Source organism: Onychomys torridus, chromosome 11, assembly GCF_903995425.1.
Source record: "Onychomys torridus chromosome 11, mOncTor1.1, whole genome shotgun sequence".
NCBI classification, from domain to species: Eukaryota; Metazoa; Chordata; class Mammalia; order Rodentia; family Cricetidae; genus Onychomys; species Onychomys torridus.
Genome location: NC_050453.1, coordinates 71,849,242 through 71,868,143, shown reverse-complemented (window position 1 = coordinate 71,868,143; position 18,902 = coordinate 71,849,242). Strand labels below are relative to the sequence as shown.

General features: G+C 47.5%; 1 pseudogene; it reads left to right on the top strand.

Annotated features, from left to right (window-relative positions):
* Positions 1–14,318: 14,318 nt before the first annotated feature.
* On the top strand, positions 14,319–14,909 carry LOC118593486 (annotated as a pseudogene).
* Positions 14,910–18,902: the final 3,993 nt, after the last annotated feature.

Genomic DNA, 18,902 nt, shown 5'->3' with positions numbered 1-18,902 from the left:
AGGTTGACCATCAGCTTTAACCACTGCAGCTCCTACCACTCAGTAGTCTAGTTCCTACCTACCTTTCCCCTGGGCTGTCACGGACCTGTCCCCTTTGACAACACTTTTTCCTTTCTGTTCCTCTGCACCTCTCGGAAACTGACCGTAACCTTCCAAGTCTACTCCAGTGTCACTCTCTGGATGAAGCCTTTCCTCACTCCATTGATGGCTGAGAATGACCCGTCTTCTGAATCTCCTCCAAAGGCCACTTCCGCAACCCATGCACTGTTGTCTGTTTAGTATGTTCTTATACAGCATGCTCCTCTCAGAGAGCATACATGCCTTGACCCACACAGATCTGTTGAATTCAATTACCTCTCTCAGCTCTGTTGTTTAGTATTCTTATGGTGTTTATACAGGTAGATTTTAAAGAACATTTAACATGCTCATCGAGGAGGCAGAATTGAGATGTGGGTAATGTTACTTATAATAGCAAAGATGCTTACTGAGTTATATGTAAGTCAAGGTTCAGTATCTCTCCTCTTTCTCTGTGTCTCTGTTTCTCTCTCCCTTCCTTTCCCCCACTTATACATGTGAGGTCACCTGCCAAAAATAACCCTTTTTTCCTTCACCTTTATCTCTTCCTCTCCCTTAATTATTCCAAGTCTTCTTTAAAATTTAATTTCAAAAGTAATTACGCGTGGCTATGTGTGTGGATGTGCTTGTCCTGGCACAGTGCTGACCATCAGAGGACAACTTGTGGGGGTTTATTCTTCTGAGAGATCACACCTCAGATTTGGTGGTAAGCACCTTTCTCCCTGAGCCATCTCCCCAGCCCATTGGTCCAAGTATAATGGGCACCAACAGGAAACTCAGAGCAGAGGTTTGTACTGTGTGTACCAGGAATGCCAGTGATTTTGTTCATGCTTTATTATTATTATTATTATTATTATTATTATTATTATTATTATTATCCAATCTTATACTTTAAGGGCTACAGGAGACAATGATTTTCCTATTTGGGACTGAATTATCTAACCTAAGCTTTTACATTTAGGAAAAGGTACAACCCCACTTCTGCTTCAAACTCAACTAATTGTAATTCTGCTTTCAAAACAAATGCTCAGTAAATCCCAAAGCAAAGGGAGCCTTATTCTCAATGACGAGCAGCTGAGTCAGGTTTTTGTGTGGGGGGTTTTTTTTTTGTTTTTTTGTTTTTTTTTTTTTTTTTTTTTTTTTACTTCCTCCAGCTTCTACCAACCCGATGCCCTCCCAGACATTTTGGCCTTAATTACAAAGCTGTTTCAGCTTTTCTGAATCTGAAAAGGCTTGGAGATGTTACTTTTGGACTGCTTCTCAGTATTATGCTACATGGTATTTTACTGCAAGCTAAAGACGCTTTGTACATATTAGGGACAGAGAGTTGCTTGCGGAGCACTCCATGCCTGCTGAGCGTGCTGTGGAAATGGATTGTCTCTTCAGATTCCTCATTATCTCAGGAGGAGAAACATTTCCACTGTCAAAAACCTCAAATGACATACACAACAGAAAGACATCCGGCTTTTTGTCAATCACGAAGTCAGCGTTTTTCTAATCCATGTTCTCTGGGATGGAAATATCTCTGTACAAGACAGCAAAAAAGCAAGAACTCGCTGATCAAATGCATTTAAAGACAATTCATTTAGGCTATGTTTTAGTCTCTTTTCCTTTGCTGTGATAGGATATCCTAACGAAAGCAACCTAAGGAAGGAAAGATTGATTTGGGCTTACAGTTTCAGGGGGTGGAGTCCACCCTGCAAAGAAGACATGGAAGCAAGCAGGGAAGGCATTCTGGCAGCGGCAGGGAGCTGGCTGGTCCCGTTGCATCCACATTCAGGAAGTAAAGAGTGAACAGGAAATGGGACTGGACTGTAAAGCACCATGACCCACTTCCTCCTTTGAGGCTCTACCTCTAAAGGCTCCACAGCCTCCCCACACAGTGACACACTGAACATCAAGTATTCAAACACGTGAGCCTACGGGGCACACTTCCTATTTAAACCACAACAGCCCAGTTTAAGACTTCCCCATCTTTAAAATGCTCTTTCTGTATACAGGGCATGAGTCATCTTGTGTAATGCCAGAGTGAACCAGGAGTCTATAAAACAGATACCCCAGCTTAATCATGAAACCAGCTTTTGTCATGTTTTGCTCTGTTATTAAGTCAAACTAGGGGACACTAGCAGGACTTGAATTGAGAAATAATTTCATGTAGGTCTAGAAAAATTAGCTGCAAGGAAAAAATAATTATTTGAGTTGAAACTCGGGATATAGGACATACAAGTATGTACAAAACTAAGTGGTTCGTTTGTAAACATTATCCAATGTCATCATATTTCATATACTGATATTGATATATATATATATATATATATATATATGTGTGTGTGTGTGTGTATGCATACACACATACATAAATACACATATACATAAACACATATATGCACAAACACATATAAATACATAGACATATACACATATACTTAAACACATGCATATATATGACTTGTCCTCTTTATTCTTTATTCTGGAATGTGAGATGGTTGGGTATGTCCCTGTTGTTGACTGTCTATTTTTAAAACAAGATGTGACTTATTTTTTGTTTAAGGTACAACAAATTGCCTTTTAAGTTTTTTTTTTCCATAGTCTTCATAAAAGCAACCTATGTATATTTTAGATCCCCATAGCTTTGGAGGTGATATAGGTCTATGTGGCTAGATTTTTTAAAAATATTTATTTCTTTTTAGTTTGTGTGTATATGTATATGTGCCTATATGTATCTATGTGCATTATGTATATGCCTGGTGCCCACAGAGGCCAGAAGATGGCATCAGATCCCCTGAAACTAGAGTTTTAGATGGTTGTGAGCCCTGATGTGGGTGCTGAGAAACGAACCTGGGTTCCTCTGTAAAAGTAACAAGCACACTTAACTGCTGAGCCTTCTCTCCAGCGCCACGTGTGGCTATATCCAGCCCAATGTTTCCCTTTAATGTCAATTTAAGCTAAATGATGTGTATGAGATGTGTGGGGGTACAAATACTATGGTGCTTTAGGGGGTCTGTTCCCAACTCCTAACTTTACATGTGGGTTCCAGGGATCCAGTGCAGGGCACCATGCTGTGTAGAAAGCACCCACGATCCATCTCACCCATTCCCCCTTCCTGTGAATGTCACCCAAATCCTTCCTTCCCGGTCTTCCCTGTTTTACATTTGCCTGGTTTTGAGGAGGCAACACCGTACCTCTCGTGTCCTTTTGACCCAGAAGGAAAAGAGAAGGGGGGAAGGTGGAGAGGAAACGGAGGAGGAGGGATGGGCGGGAGAAAGAGACGTGGGCTGGAAGTCTCTCCAGCTCTGTGTCTTGGAGGGCACTTCCGGTGGACTGAAACCCTCTGAATTCCAGGCAGTTTCTTTACTGAGACATCTTCTCAAGCTGGGATGCTTTGAACGGTAAGTGTCCTTGCCATGTAACCCCCATCTCAAGCCCACCCCAGTGCCTGGGCCAATTCTAGGTCTGTTCGGTGGTGATCCCTCACTGTTTCCCTCTAACCTGGGGGAGTGGCCACCCAAAGGCGGCTCATCCCCTGCTCCCCTTCGGACTGGCTTTCCAACAGGTCATGCCTCCTCACCCACTCCCTTTGCCTCAAGCTTTGCCCAAGGCTCTGGTTCCCTCTTCTGTGAGTCCCTGTGACCATTAGCCTAGGGACAGCATGGGCTTCCTGTTGTGGCTAATTCTGAATTTTCTCAATCTTCGGCTTGTCCTCACAGCTCTGTCAGTATCTTCCTGGTTCATCCATTTGTGTCTGTCTTTCTTATGGAGACATGAGTATACATGGCCGTGTATGTTCAGGTTTGTCTACATGTAGTACAAATGAAAGGTAGAAAGTATTGTTCCTCAAGCACTATCCTTTTTTATTTAACTTATTAATGAAAACTTTTTGTTTTGTTTTGTTTTGTTTTTCGAGACAGGGTTTCTCTGTGTAGCTTTGCGCCTTTCCTGAAACTCACTTGGTAGCCCAGGCTGGCCTCAAACTCAGAGATCCATCCGCCTGGCTCTGCCTCCCGAGTGCTGGGATTAAAGGCGTGTACCACCGCTGGGCTAATGAAAATATTTTGTTACACTTATTTGTGTGTGTGAACATGCATTCCTAAGTGCCATAGCAGGAATGTGAAGGTCAGAGGATAACTTGTGGGGGGCGGCTGTCTCCTACCATGTGGGGTTCTGAGCTTGAACTCAGGTAGTCATGTGTGATGGTGAGCCATCTCACCATCCCCACCTTGATTTTTGAGATAGGGTCTCTCTCTAGGACCTGGAGCTTGATGAGTAGACTAGACTGATGGCCCAGGGAACCCCAGGGATCCTCCTGTCTCTGCCTACCTCTCACTGGAATCAGAAGTGAGCATTACCCTAGGTACCGGGAATCAAACTCGGGTCTTCAGGCCGGCGTGACGAGGACTTTACTGACGGAGCCATCTCCCCAGGCCAAGTTTTATTTTAAATTCCCTGCATTTAAAATGTGAGTTTTGTTTTCTGGGTGGAAACCTGGCTGTTATATACACAATGAAATGGTGAGCTACTCCAACTTCGGAGGGAGAACTCACTAGAAGGGCCTTACCCTGAGATGGAATGCAGCTCTACCACCTGAGACCTTCCCAAGATTATCTCGATTATTTAGAACGTTCACTTCTTACGTTGGCTCTAGGCTTACAATGCTTAAGGACAAAGTTGACGATGGGAATCATCCTTCCTCTTTATTCATTGAGGCAGGGCTCTAAATCAAACCCAGAACTTGCTGATAGGCTAATTTTGCTATCTCATACTCTAAAGATCCCATCTCTACCTTCCCTGGAATTGCAGGCAGGCCACCACACCCACACAATGTTTACATGGGTTCTGGGGATTTGAACTCTGGTCCTCCTACATACATGGCAAGAATTTTAACCACTGAGAGTCGTTTCCCCTGTTCCTAGAATTATTCTTACAATTTTGTTTAAACTTTAAGTACTCCAGACTTGAAAATTGCTAGTTTTGTTAAGTAGAAGAATAAAGTTACTAAGTTTTTATAGCAAAACTAACAAAATCTGCCTTGAAGAAATACACACCAAGGAAATATATATCTAAAACAGTTGCTTGTTCATCACAAACATCTTCCTGCAATGACCTTTGCACTTTGGGCCTTTTGTTTCCTTTATTGGGTTGACTTGATTTCTGTTCTATCGCTGTTCCTGGGAATATCTGCTCATAGCTGCTGGACTAGTTGATGGGGACCTATCGGATAAAGTGAAAACTCTTGACCAGAAAACAAACCCGTCTTTTATAAGTCACTATTACATCTGTCACTATGTGCTGACACGTGACCCCAGCTTTAATGCACTGGCTACAGGGGACTAAGACTATAAAAGAAGGTGCTCAGAAAAGGACAAGAGGAGGCAGCTAGCCTAGCCTACTTGGTGAGTTCCAGGCCAGTGAGTGACCCTGTGACAAAAAACAAGGTGGGTGGTTGGCTTTGTTACTTCTCCATTGTTGTGATCAAACACCATGACCACGGCAGTTTGTGGACGGAAGGGTTTATCTGGGTTCATGGTTCCAGGGGGTCAGGAGACCTGTTACGACAGGGAAGCTTGGCGGGATCCAGCAGGCATGGCACAGATAGCAGAAGAACAAGCTGAGAGCTCACATCTTGTACCCCATTTAAGAAGCAGAGAGAGAAAACAAGAATGCACAGACTTTTTGAATTTCAAAGCTCATTCCCAGTGATGTACCATCTTCTAAACCTCTCCACACATCACCATCAACTGGGAACCAAGGGTTCAAATGCCTGAGACCATGGGGGACACTTCTCATTCAAACCACCTGATGATTAAGAATGATACCTCTGGCATCTGCACATACCTGTGCACACATAAACACACACATACAAGGACACTATAGTAAATCTGAGCTGTTTCATACATCAAGACAAACCTTCACAAAAATCACCATGATGAGAGACTGGCAAGATGGCTTCGTAATTAAGAGCCAGCTGCTCAGTCATGCAGTCCAGGATTTGGTTCCCAGCCCTCACAGGGACTCCTAACTGCCTGGGACTCTGACTCCAGGGGATGTGATACCTTCTTCTGGCCTCCACAGACATGAAGCATGAACACATAGACATGCACACATTAAAAAAAAAAAAAGACAAGAAATGTAATCTGAATATACAATGTGCTATACAAGGATTGGCTAACCTCCAGTGCTAATTTAAACAGAGGCTTCCTTTAGATTGTGCAAGGTAAACCAACTACCCTATATTATATCCTGGCATTTATTTAACTCATTTTTTTGCTATTTCAAGTTATGCTAATAAAATGAAATAACATTTTAATGTCTTATCTGCATCTGGTATAGCCTCTTTGCTCAGGTTTTAAAAAGGAGACTTTAAAAAATATTTTCTGCTAGGCGGTGGTGGCGCACGCCTTTAATCCCAGCACTCGGGAGGCAGAGCCAGGCGGATCTCTGTGAGTTTGAGGCCAGCCTGGGCTACCAAGTGAGTTCCAGGAAAGGCCCAAAGCTATCTCGAAAAACCAAAATACATATATTTTTCCTTCTCTCTCTCTCTCTCTCTCTCTCTCTCTCTCTCCCCCTCCCCCCCCCCTCTGAATTATGTGTATTGGTGTGTGAGGGTGGGTGCACCTGCACATGCACACAGAGGCCAGAGAAGGGCATCCTGTGACCCCTTCCAAAACTCTCTACCTACTCCTCCTTGAGCCTGGGGCTTGCATCTTGGCTAGGGTGGACACCAGCAAGTCCTAGTGATCCTCCTGCCTCCACCCTCCTTGAAGCTGAGGTAACAGACATTGGCCATGTTTGCAGTTTATTTTGTGAGTGCTGGGATCTGAACTCTGGTCCTCTTGATTTACAAGCAAGTATTCCTAATAGATAAACCATCTTTCCAGCTCAAAAGGCAGTATTTCACATGCTATTGAAGAAATGTTCTCTCACCCTATGTACTGGTGATCTTCCTACAGATACCCAGCACTGGCTATAGAAATAACCCATTGGCAGAGCACTTGCCTAGCATGCACAAGACCCTGGGTTCAATCTGTAGCATCCTAGGTATCCCCAGCAGTCAGCAGATCAAGGAGACTCTATGAGTGGGCTCATGTTATTCATTTAAGTCTCCAATCAACGATTTACCCACCATTCTGTCTTAGTTAATATTTCTGTTGCTATGATAAACACCATGTGTGGGGCATACAGGACGGCATGAGCTACAAAGGTGGTGCCGAGAGGAAGTTAGACAGATGGAGCCCAAGTTGTTTACGCTGAGATTAGATACAAATGGTGCCCAAGTTGTTTACTCTGCTGGGATTAGATACAAAGATCAGGAGACCAGTCAGTGCATAAACAGCTCGTAAACAAGGAAATGAGTATAGGGTGACCTTTAAAAAGATTGGTTAGTTCCTTCCATCCCCTCCTAGGGTTCTGAGGTTTTCTGCTATAAAAGAAGCTTACTGCCTAATAATAAAGGAGTTCTTGCTTGACTTGACTCGGAGCTATGTCTGATTGTCTCCAGGTAAGAGGAAGGCTGGGAAACGGGCACGGTGCACTTACCTTTCCTTGGTTCCAGGCCCCCTCTTCAGAAGTGACCTAAGTTCCCGTGGGGCAAGAGCCCACAGCTGGTGCCCAATTGGAGCTCAAAAGTACATTTGGCTAAGGCCAAGCGGTCTTCCAGGGTAAGTGAAGCCCTCAGTATGGATAATGCAATTTTTCGCAAAGATCCCCAAGAGCCAGGGGAGGCCAAAGAAGGCAAAGAGGACCAAGAGGGTGAAGAGACCAAGTTTGAAGTCACCCGCTCTGTGCCTTGTGAGCCATATGCTCTGAAGGGCAATCCCCTCCCCCCACACTTACATCCCTGAAACAGGGGAATGCTCCTCACCATATACTACCCTTAGAAGGGACCTACGTGACTGGGGTACCTATGACCAGCCATCAGCTGGGGATTGGGGAGCCAATGAACTGACTTATGCAGAAGCCTATATTACCCAGATAGGGCCCCAAGGGAGGTAAGGTAGGGGGCCCCAAGAGCAGACGCCTCCAGGTATTTCCCGTTAATCTGGCCCCTGGCCCTAATAGGCCACAAGAATGGTACCAGTGGGAGGCCAAAGACCTTAAGGAACTCCACAAGGCAGTGGCAGACCTTACTCATTCCAGACCCTACTGTAGGATAGTGCATATAATCCTTGTGTCCCTAAGGATTGGCTGGACCTGGCTAAGGCCATCCTTCCATGCACTCAATATGTCAAATGGTGCGCCCACTATAAGGAGGAATGTAGAGTCCGAGCAGAGGCCAATCAAGCTGCTCAGCCTGTGATCCCAATTACTTAAGGCATGTTGGGGGGAACTGCTGATGGGCACTCTACTGGGGTCCAGGAGGCTGCGGTCCAGGCGCCATGCCAAGACCAGGGGTGACAGGTGGGGCTGGCCGCCTAGGGTAAGCTAGATGAGGGACCTACAGAATCCCCCACAGCCGGAGTCAGGCAGAAGCCCACTGAGACCCTACCAGAGTTTATAGACCGGGTCCAATAGAGCATTAATCGCAAACAACCGACTGGACCCCTCTGGGACCAGTTTATAAAGATTCTGGTCTGGGATGGAATGAATTCAGAACACCGTGCTGCCTATGTAGGGCTGAAAGAGGCTCCCATGGGCCGATGGGTGGTCACCACCCAGAATCTGGGCACCCAACATCACCAGACCCAGATGCTGGCCTTAGCGTTGCAATCCCAGATGACTGCCCTGACTGAGGCTTTCTCTTGTGCCCTGGAAACTCAGAGTCAGGGGACTGCAAAGCCTGCCATTCCCCTTGGTGGGGTGGCGTGTGTGTGTGTGTGTGTGTGTGTGTGTGTGTGTGTGTGTGTAATGGGTAGCCATCCCAGCATTGGCCTGGAAGTTCCAACCCCCATTGAGGCTTCAGGAATGGTCACGCCCACAAGGCTGGGCTGAGGGAGGAAGATGAAGACCCAGGATCCAGAGGAGAGGTCTCTCTTGGTTCTGGGACCCTGGACCCTGGAGGTAGATGGAGCAGAGTTCTCCAGAGAACACCGCCGGACTGCGCCATACCTTTGCCAGACCCTGTTACCTACCCCGTCATTTGTAAGTTACCCCACAAAATAAACCTCCCTTTTAACTACGTGGAGTGGCCTTAATAATTTCACCAATGGGGGGGGGGGCTGCTTTAGATGTGGGCAGGAGGGACATTTTAATCGAGTGTTCTCTGCAACAGCCTCCTGTCGGCCAACAAAAGGCTTTAGGTCAGACAGGAGAAATAAGGCCCCCTACTACCTACTCCCTGTCCCGTGTTCAGGAAGGGATATCATTGGAAAAAGGACTGCAGGTCAAAATTCAGCGTAGATGGGAAACCTTTAAACTAGATAAGGGGTGCCCTCCAGCCCTGTTAGTCAAAGGAGGAACCCCCCCACAAGTGGCCCATGCCAACTGTACCTGTGGTCCTGGGACATCAGCCCAAGATGAGTATTGTCATAGGTGGGAGAAGGTTCCATTTCCTGGTGGATACAGGGGCAGAGAGGACCATGCTCTGCCAGGAGGAGGTGCTCCCTGAGGGGGACCTGACTCCAGAACCCTGAATAGTGGGAGTAGGGGGTTGGTAATACTCAATCTCCTGAAATGGTCTCTCTCCTCAAATGGACCAGCCCAGATGGGGAACCGGGCAAGATACGCCCCCTGGTGGCTGAGAACCTGCCAACTTATTGGGGCAGGATATGTTGTCCCAAATGGATGCAGTACTCACCACCGACCACTGAGCTTTCTATGATGATATTATGGAGGAAGAAGAGGGCCTAGGAAGGGGATGGGGAGCAGAGGAGATAAAAGGAGAGAACTTCTTCACCCACTGTAGAAATGACCCCCCAAAATCCACTCACGTTTACCCCTAATCCTAGAGGCCACTGTCCCCCCAGGTACCCCCTGTCAGGTGGGGGCCGAGTGACCCAGTATGGGTGGAGCAGTTGCCACTTGCTAGACCTAAATTAGAGGCTCTCCATGCTCTGGTTAAGCAACAACCAGACCTTGGATATATGTGCCCTTCCACGAATCCCTGGAATACACCTGTCTTTGTTATCACAAATGTCTCAGGAGCCTGGCACATGGTTCAGGACCTATGGAAAATAAATGAGAGGATGGAGCTGGTAGGCAGCCCCTTGAGGGGTCTGCCCTGGGTACCAGCAATACCCTCAGAATATACCCTGGTGGTGATTGATGTTAAGGACTGTTTCTTTTCTATCCCCTCCATCTGGATGATTGTGCCAAGTGTGCGTTCTCTGTCCCCTCCCTCAATTTCTCCCAACCTGATCAAAGATTTGAATGGACTGTATTACCGCAGGGAATGGCTGATAGCCCGACCTTCTGCCAACAATACCTGGCCACCCTGTTAGGAGGACCCCTGCTAATGATGGATAAGACACTTACCTATGTTTATATGGATGGTATTATTTTGGGACATAGGGACCCTCTTGTCTGCAGGACTTGTTGGGGCAGGTGCTTGCATGGCTTCAGAGAGGAGGTTCACAGTGGCTCCTAACAAAGTCCAGAGGGTGCCCCCCTTTAAGGTTCTTGGCACCAAACTTACCCTGACCCAACCCTGCCCACTTAAGCCTAAGCTAAACATTCCTGTGTCTTTGACCCTGACTCAGTTGCAGAGTATCTAGGAGAGATCAATTCGATACTATCTTGGGTTCCCATCTCCAAAGAAACCTCAGGATGTTATTGCTCTTACCTCAGAACATAGGGCCATCCTTTTACAATTTCAGGATGCTCTTGATAAAGTTTCCCTGAGGAGGTATTCTGGTGACCTTCCTGTTTCCCTCTGGCTGTTCACGAGACTAGCTACATTGATCTCTGTGGTTCTGGTACGAAAAGGAGAGCCAATAGAATGGATACATACCTCCCTGGGAGGCGCCCCAAGGGTATACTCCCAGGCTGATCAGCTTGCCCACACTATAATCAGAGGTCGATTGCAAGCCCAGAGACATTTTGGAAAGGATCCTCAGTCTATCATCTTCGCCTTCCGGATGGCGGATGCTGAATGGCTTTCTAGAGCCAATGGCCTCTCGCCCTCTCCCTTGAAAGATTCCTGGGACTCCTTGATTATCACTGTGGACCCTCCCCATGGACAGTTAGGCTTTGGAGGCTCCCGTTGAGGCTGCCTCTGTAGATTTTACCTGAGCCTATTCTAGTTGCTCTTCATGTGTTTACAGAGGGGGCCAAACAGGCTCAGCTTATGCCGCTTCCAGGGACAATCAGGACTCTCTGAGTCTACAGAAATTCCGACCCTGTCAGGGATCCACACAATATAAGGAGATGCTGGCAGTTATTATGGCCCTCCAGAGTATTCAGGGACCTTTCAATTTGTATTCTGATAGCCTATATGTAGTAAATCTATTACCTCATTCACCCCAGGCCCATATTCACCCTGGACACTAATCCCATTTCCCCGCTAATGGTACCCTTAGAGGGTTACTGGAGGGAAGAAACCATCCTATCTATGTTCAACACATGAGGGGACATTCTAAGCTCCTGGGATTTCTGGCTATGAGAAATGACTGGGCGGATACTCTGGCCTTGGTTGCCCAAATATCAACATTACAAGAGGCCACTTGCCTACATGACCTGACTCATCTTAACTGGAGAGGTCTATAACATAGATTTCCTCATATTCCTATAAAGGACCTTAAAAAGATAGTTCATACCTGTAAGGCCTGCCAGCACTTTCTAAGAGTACCCTCCCCCAAACACCAGGAGTCAGTCCTAGGGGCTGAGACCAAACATCCTCTGGCAAACTGATGTCACTCATTTTGTGCCCATTGGAAAACTTAAATATGTATTTGTCATAATAGACACCTTCCCGGGGGGCCTGCCGGGCCACAGCCCACGCTGGTGAGAGGGCCAAACATGCACACTATCACTTTCTCCAATGCCTTGTCAGCTGGGTGACAGTAAAACCATGCTAGAATTATTTGAGCAATGGCACATAAAACATACTATAGGAATCCCCCACAACCCTCAGAGACAGGTAGTCATTGAAAGAAGCCATCAATGTCTCAAAGAGCAGCTTTTAAAACAAAGAGGAGGAGTAAGCCCCCATATTCAACTACATCAGGCCTTAGTTACTATTAATATTTTAAATTTGTCCAAAGGAGCCAAAGAATCCAGATTTCAAAAACATTGGGGCCAATTAAATCCCAAATCTCAAATTCAAGTATGATGGAGGAACCCTCCAACACTTCAGTGGAGAAGATCAGATCCCCTGCTTACCGTGAGGAGGGGGTATGGTTGCATCTTCCCCTTTGGAGAGACGGCCCTGATCTGGTTCCTAGCCAGAGATCTAAAATTCTTTCCCATCTATGGGAATAGGAAGAGGCAGGGTGCTGGGGAGGCTCTTAGGAATCCACAAGGATATCCCCACCTTGGGGTGCTGGCAGTGGTCTAGGGGGTGCCTGGACAGGTCCACTCTGGTGACCAGTCTAGTGAATAACCTAACTGTCATCAGAGAGCCTTTGTCCAGTGACTGATGGAGGCAGATACAGAGATCCATGGCCAGGCACCAGGCTGAGGCTCCAGGAATCCAATTGATGATGAGAAAAAAAATTAGAGATACATTTTACAATTGCAAATTGCTGACTTTGCTTCTGTAAACTTGCTTGCATTAGACACTGACTCATCCTCTCCCTGGAAATAAGTAAAAAGTTTCAGAGTCCAGACGTCGGCCTTGGGACAAGGTCTGTAACTATAGATTAAAAAAAAAAAAAAATAGTAGTAAGTCTCTGTTTAAAAATTCCCCAAATGGGACCCAAGATAAGGACCATCTGGTGAGTCCAGCAAACTAGGTCATATGTCAGCCAATCACAAGCCTGTAACTATGCGAACTCACCTCCAGAGTAACCGCTCCCTCTAGATCTCCCCTGAGCCAACCAGTTTACGAGTGTTACAAAATTTCCCACGTAACAAAATGATTGCTGAAATATATGATGATTTTTAAATTGGGCCAAACCCAGGACACCTGGTATCTTATGCTAATTTTGTAGTTTCTGCCTTTAAAAATGCTTGTAACCGCTGCTCAGGGCTCTCTGACTGACCAGGGCAGAGAGCCCACTTGTGCCAGTGCTGAATACATTCCTCATGCGTGTTGTATCTGCTGGTTTGGAATCTTGGTTTCTGTGGTCCCTCCCTCAGACGAAAGTATCCCAGGGGTCTGGGGTCTTTCAATGAGAGAGAGGAGAGATACTGCAGGCGAGGAACGTCGAGATCATGATGGGAGGATGTGCAGAGATTACCAGCCACACTAGTGGAAGCCCATGAACTGTGGACTGGTGGCTGTGGAACCCCCATGAGACTGGACTGGTTGTTTGGCTTGAACTGTTTGGGGGGCACCCAGGCAGGGGGATCAGGATCCATCCCTGGTCCATGGGCAGGCTTTTGGGAGCCCAGTGACTGTGGTGTGATGCCTTGCACAGCCTTGGTATAGTGAGAAGGGGCTTGGACCTGCCTAGGCTCAGTGTGCCCTGCTCTGCTGACTCCCCATGGGAGACCTTGATTTGGGGGATGTGGGGATATAGGGTGGCTTGGGAGGGAGGGCTAGGAGATGGGAGGAGGTGGGATCTGTGGGTGGTATGTAGAGTGAGTAGAAAATTTCTTTTTTCTTTTCTTTTCTTTTTTTTTTTTAAATTATGTATAGTGTTCTGCCTGAATATATGTCTGCAGGTCAGAAGAGGGCACCAGATCTCATTATAGATGGTTGTGAGCCACCATGTGGTTGCTGGGAATTGAACTCAAGACCTCTGGAAGAGCAGTCAGTTCTCTTAACCTCTGAGCCATCTCTCCAGCCCAGAAAATTTCTTAATAAAGAAAAACAAAAAAAAAAATTCCTTCCCATCCACCCCCAACAGGAAGATGCCCCAGGCCAGGCTGACTAACAAGAAGAGAACATAGGTTTATCTCCAAAAGATCGTCCATACAAGGCATGTCAGCCCTTCCTAAAGGTACCCCCTTTAGAAAGGCAGGGAGTTAACCCCAGAGGCCTAGAGCCAAATATCCTCTGACAAACAGATGTTACCCATTTTACACCCTTTAGCAAACTTAAATATATTTTTGTTTCAATAGAACAAAAGAGGAATTAGCCCTCATATTCAGTTACTCTGCACCCTGCGGCCATCACGCTCTGGCCTTGGGGCTACAAGGACACCCACGTCGGGCCCCAATCAGGGCCTTCTGCTCCCCAGCCACCCCTCTGTGCCCCTTGTGGGGCAGGAGCTCCTGGAGTGACAGGCCTTACAAAAGTGATGACAGGACACAGGCTTGTGGTGGTGGGTGCTGGAGGCGTGGGAAAGAATGCCCTGACCATCCAGCTATCCAGAATTCCCCACCATAGAGGACTCCTATCAGAAACAGGTGGTCATTGATGGGGAGACATGTCTGCTGGACATCCTAGACACAGCAGGTTTAGAGGAGTATAGTGCCATGTGGGACCAGTACATGCACACAGAGGAGGGTTTCCTCTGTGTGTTTGCCATCAACAACACCAAGTCCTTTGAAGACATCCAGCAGTACAAGGAGCACATCAAGCGGGTGAAGGACTCAGACTATGTGCCAATGGTGCTGGTAGGGAACAAGTGTGACCTGGCTGCTCATACTGTTGAGTCTTGGCAGGCCCAGGACCTCGCCCGCAGTTATGGCATGCCCTACACTGAAACATCAGCCAAGACCAGGCAGGGTGTGGAGGGTGCCTTCTACACACTAGTCCATGAGGTTGTGAGATTCGGCAGCACAAGCTGCAGAAGCTGAGCCCTCCCAATGAGACTGGCCCTGGCTACATGAGCTGCAAGTGTGTGCTAGCCTGACACCAGATGGCGCTACTCCAGCTGATGGTCGCCCTGCTCTTCCTGGCTCCAGCTGCAGCCCAGAGGGACCCACACCAACCTCAGCAGGTGACCTGGGCGGTGATCAGTGCTGGCAATGGAACTGGCCAGAGGATCCTGCGACATTGGGGACTGGACCCCCTTTCATAAAGTCCCCTAAGCCTGTCACCCATAGTGAGGACACAGTGGGCTCCATGGATGGCCTTCTTTCCCCAGAGGTCTCATCCCCACACCCACCACTGCCCCCATGTCCTTTGGCCTCCCCCTCTTCCCTGCAGCAGCCTCTGACACCTGCCCCAGGAGAGCTCTACCATCTGCCTCCAGCATCCACTACCACTTCCCAGGGCCCCACTGCTGGCTCCTCCAAGGAGTCTGGGGACAATGGTGACTATACCAAGATGCCCTTTGGTGTGGCCGCACCCCACCGCAGAGACCCACCTGCTCTTCCACAGCAGCCCTTGCACATGGCTGGTGGCGAAAGTGACGTATGGTGCTGGGTGGGGGTAGGGTGGGGTGTAGGGCTAAAGCTGTTTTTGCTGCTGCCACTGCTGGGCGAAGCCCCGCTGGGCCTCTGCTTCTTAAGGGATGCTACTGGGAGAGGCTATATGTGGACCAGCCAGCTGGCACACCTCTGCTCTATGTCCCTGCTCTACAGGATGGCCCTGAAGAAGTCCCCAGCTTCCGCCTAGGCCAGCATCACTTCCGCACACGGCCGCATGAGAATGATTGGATCTACATCCATGAGGACACTGCCCTTCTCTACCTCAACCAAAGCCTGGACCACAGTTCCTGGGAACAGCTCAGCATTCACAATTGGCCAGGCTTGTGCCCATACGTACTTTTCCTTCATCATTGACTCCTTCCCAGCATGTAGCTCCCTCAAATCCCAGGATGGCTACATTCCGGAGACAGGCCTGTCCTTCCGCATCAGGGAGAACAGGCCCCTTGGCACCTTCTACCAGTTACACCTGTTGCTTGTGCAGTTCCTTTGCCCCAACATCAATGTGAAGACACCTGGAAGAGGAGAGTCTGCCCTTCTGTTGCAACCCAGATGGCTTGGAGTGAGCACTCGCTGGGCCCTGGACCGGGAGCCTCAGAAGTATGTGCTGGAGGCGGAGTGCATAATGGACACTGGTGCCAGCGAAGAGAAGCTGACTGTGTCCTTCCCAGTGACCATGTATGATAAGGACGACTCAATGGCCACCTTCTCTGGAGGTGTGGGGCTGACAATTCTAATTCTAGTAATTCCTAAATGTGACTGGAACAGCCTCCTTCTGGAAATCATCAGCCATCTTTGGGGGTAGGGGTAGGGAAGGATAACTCTCTCTTTATACCTTTCACCGGTTTCTCAACTCTTCCCTCTGTAGATGTCATGTCAATTCTTCAGATAGTAAAAGTCTTTTCTCCTGCCCATGACATTGGTTTGTTTGTTTGGTTTTTTGGTTTTTTCGAGATAGGGTTTCTCTGTAGCTTTGGAGCCTGTCCTGGATCTCGCTTTGTAGACCAGGCTGGCCTCGAACTCACAGAGATCCACCTGGCTCTGCCTCCCGAGTGCTGGGATTACAGGCGTGGGCCACCACCGCCCTGCCCAACATTGGTAAAAAGAGGCTTTTTAGAGAAATCTCCTAAAATTTTTAACTAGTGTTGGGACTAGGAACCTACACTGTGTTTGCTTCCTAACTAAATCCCCCAGGGACAGTAGGGCTGATCTGCCAATGACGGCACACTTAAACAGATGAGACACACCCTCCATGTTCAGAGTGGTCACCACAAGACACAAATGGCACATGTCCCTGCTACAGCTGGAGTGAACTTCGTGAAGAGGTGCCCTGAGCCTAAACCTCAGAATAAGATGAACTTACTTAAAAACAAAAAGGGGGAATCTGTGGGGCATACAGGATGACATGGGCCGCAAAGATGGTGCCAGAGGAAGTTAGCCCAAGTGTTTACGCTGGGATTAAATACAAAGATCAGGAGACCAGTCAGTGCATAAACAGCTCATAAACAAGGAAATGAGTGTAGGGTGACCTTTAAAACGATTGGTTGGTTCCTTCCACCCCCTCCTAGGGTTCTGAGGTTTTCTGCTATAAAAGAGGCTTACTGCCTAATAATAAAGGAGTTCTTGCTTGACTTGACTCCGAGCTGTGTCTGATTGTCTCCAGGTAAGAGGAAGGCTGGGAAACGAGCAAGCAGCACACTATCTTTCCTCGGTTCCAGGCCCCCTCTTCAGAGGTGACCTCAGTTCCTGGTGGAGCAGGACCCCACAACCATGAGCAGAAATAACTTTGGGTGCCGGGCAGTGGTGGCACAGCCTTTAATCCCGGCACTCAGGAGGCAGAGGCAGGTGGATCTCTGTGAGTTCGAGGCCAGCCTGGGCTACAGAGTGCGATTCAGGAAAGGCGCAAAGCTACACAGATAAACCTGTTTCCAAAAACAAACAAACAAAAAAGAAAGAAAAGAAAAGAAATAACTTTAGGAGGAAATGTTTAGTTCTACATCACAGTCCATCGGGAACTCAACAGCAGGAACATGGAGTCTGGAACTGAAGCAGAGTTCATGGAGGAGTGCTGCTTACTGACCTGCTCACCATGGCTTCCTCAGTCTGCTTTCTTAAACACTCAAGGACCACCTGCCCAGGGGTGGCCCCACCCACAGTAGTTTGGACTCTCCCACATCAATCATTAATCAAGAAAATGCCCCACAGGCTTGCTCACAAGACAGTCTGGGGAGAGCATTTCTCAACTGAGAAAAAACAAACTATCCAGGACATGTCCCAGTGCAGGTGTTCTCGCCTGTGTTAACAGCACTGCAGGTCCAGGGCAGGGCAAAGGAGCCGACTGGGGTTTTTTTCTTCTCTTAGCCCATTAAAAGATGAGAACACCTGACAGCACTTTAGCCTGGTTTTTGTTTGTTTGTTTGTTTGTTTGTCTGTTTGTTTGTTTGTTTTCAGCATCCAGGATTATAAATTCAAAATAATGACAGTTAGAAAAAAAACATGGGGCTGGGGATTTAGCTCAATGGTAGAGCGCTTGCCTAGCAAGCACAAGGCCCTGGGTTCCATCCTCAGCTCTGGAAAAAACAAAACAAAACCAAAAAGTATGAAAAACAAAAACAAAAAACAGGTTCTGGACACGACAGGACTGTTGGACTCACCTACCTCGGCAGCTTTGTCTACCCGCTGCACAAGACCTAGCCGACCCGTGTTCTAGCATGAACTGAGGAGGCCTGGGGCCTCCCTGCTAGCTGAGGAGCTGTGGCAATTGATGGGGGAGGGTGCAGCCACTGGTAAGCTGCCCCTGCTCCCTTAGATAGCCCCCACCCTGACTCATGCCAGCAACTCTAATTAACCTCAGTGGGTTATTTACAAAAAAGAACAAAGAAAGGAAAGACATGGAAATAGGACAGGGTGTGTTGGGAAGAGAATGTTCCAGAAGGAGGTAGAGGGGAACAGGGGATGGATATAATAAAATATATTATATGCATGTATAAAATTGTCAAAGGAAAGTAAAATTTTTAAAAGACATCCAATATCGCCTAGGCTCAGTGTGCTGGGCTCTGCTGATTCCCCATGGGAGACCTTGATTTGGGGGATGTGGAGATGTGGGGTGGCTTGGGAAAGAGGGCTGGGGGTGGTAGGAGGGAGGAGGGGGATCTGTGGATAGTATGTGAAGTGAGTAGAAAATTTCTTAATAAAGAAAAATGAAAAAAAAAAAGACATCCAATATCCTCCTCTATGCTCCTTGTGTGTGTGTGTGTGTGTGTGTGTGTGTATACAAGGTACCTACCCACATATACACTATATACCTTTCTCTCTCTCTCTCTCTCTCTCTCTCTCTCTCTCTCTCTCTCACACACACACACACACACACACACACACACACACACACACACACACACACTCATTCATTATCCTGGAACACAAATTTTCTGCCTGCCTTGTAAGGATTAACCCAAATCACTGAACCTACTCAAAAC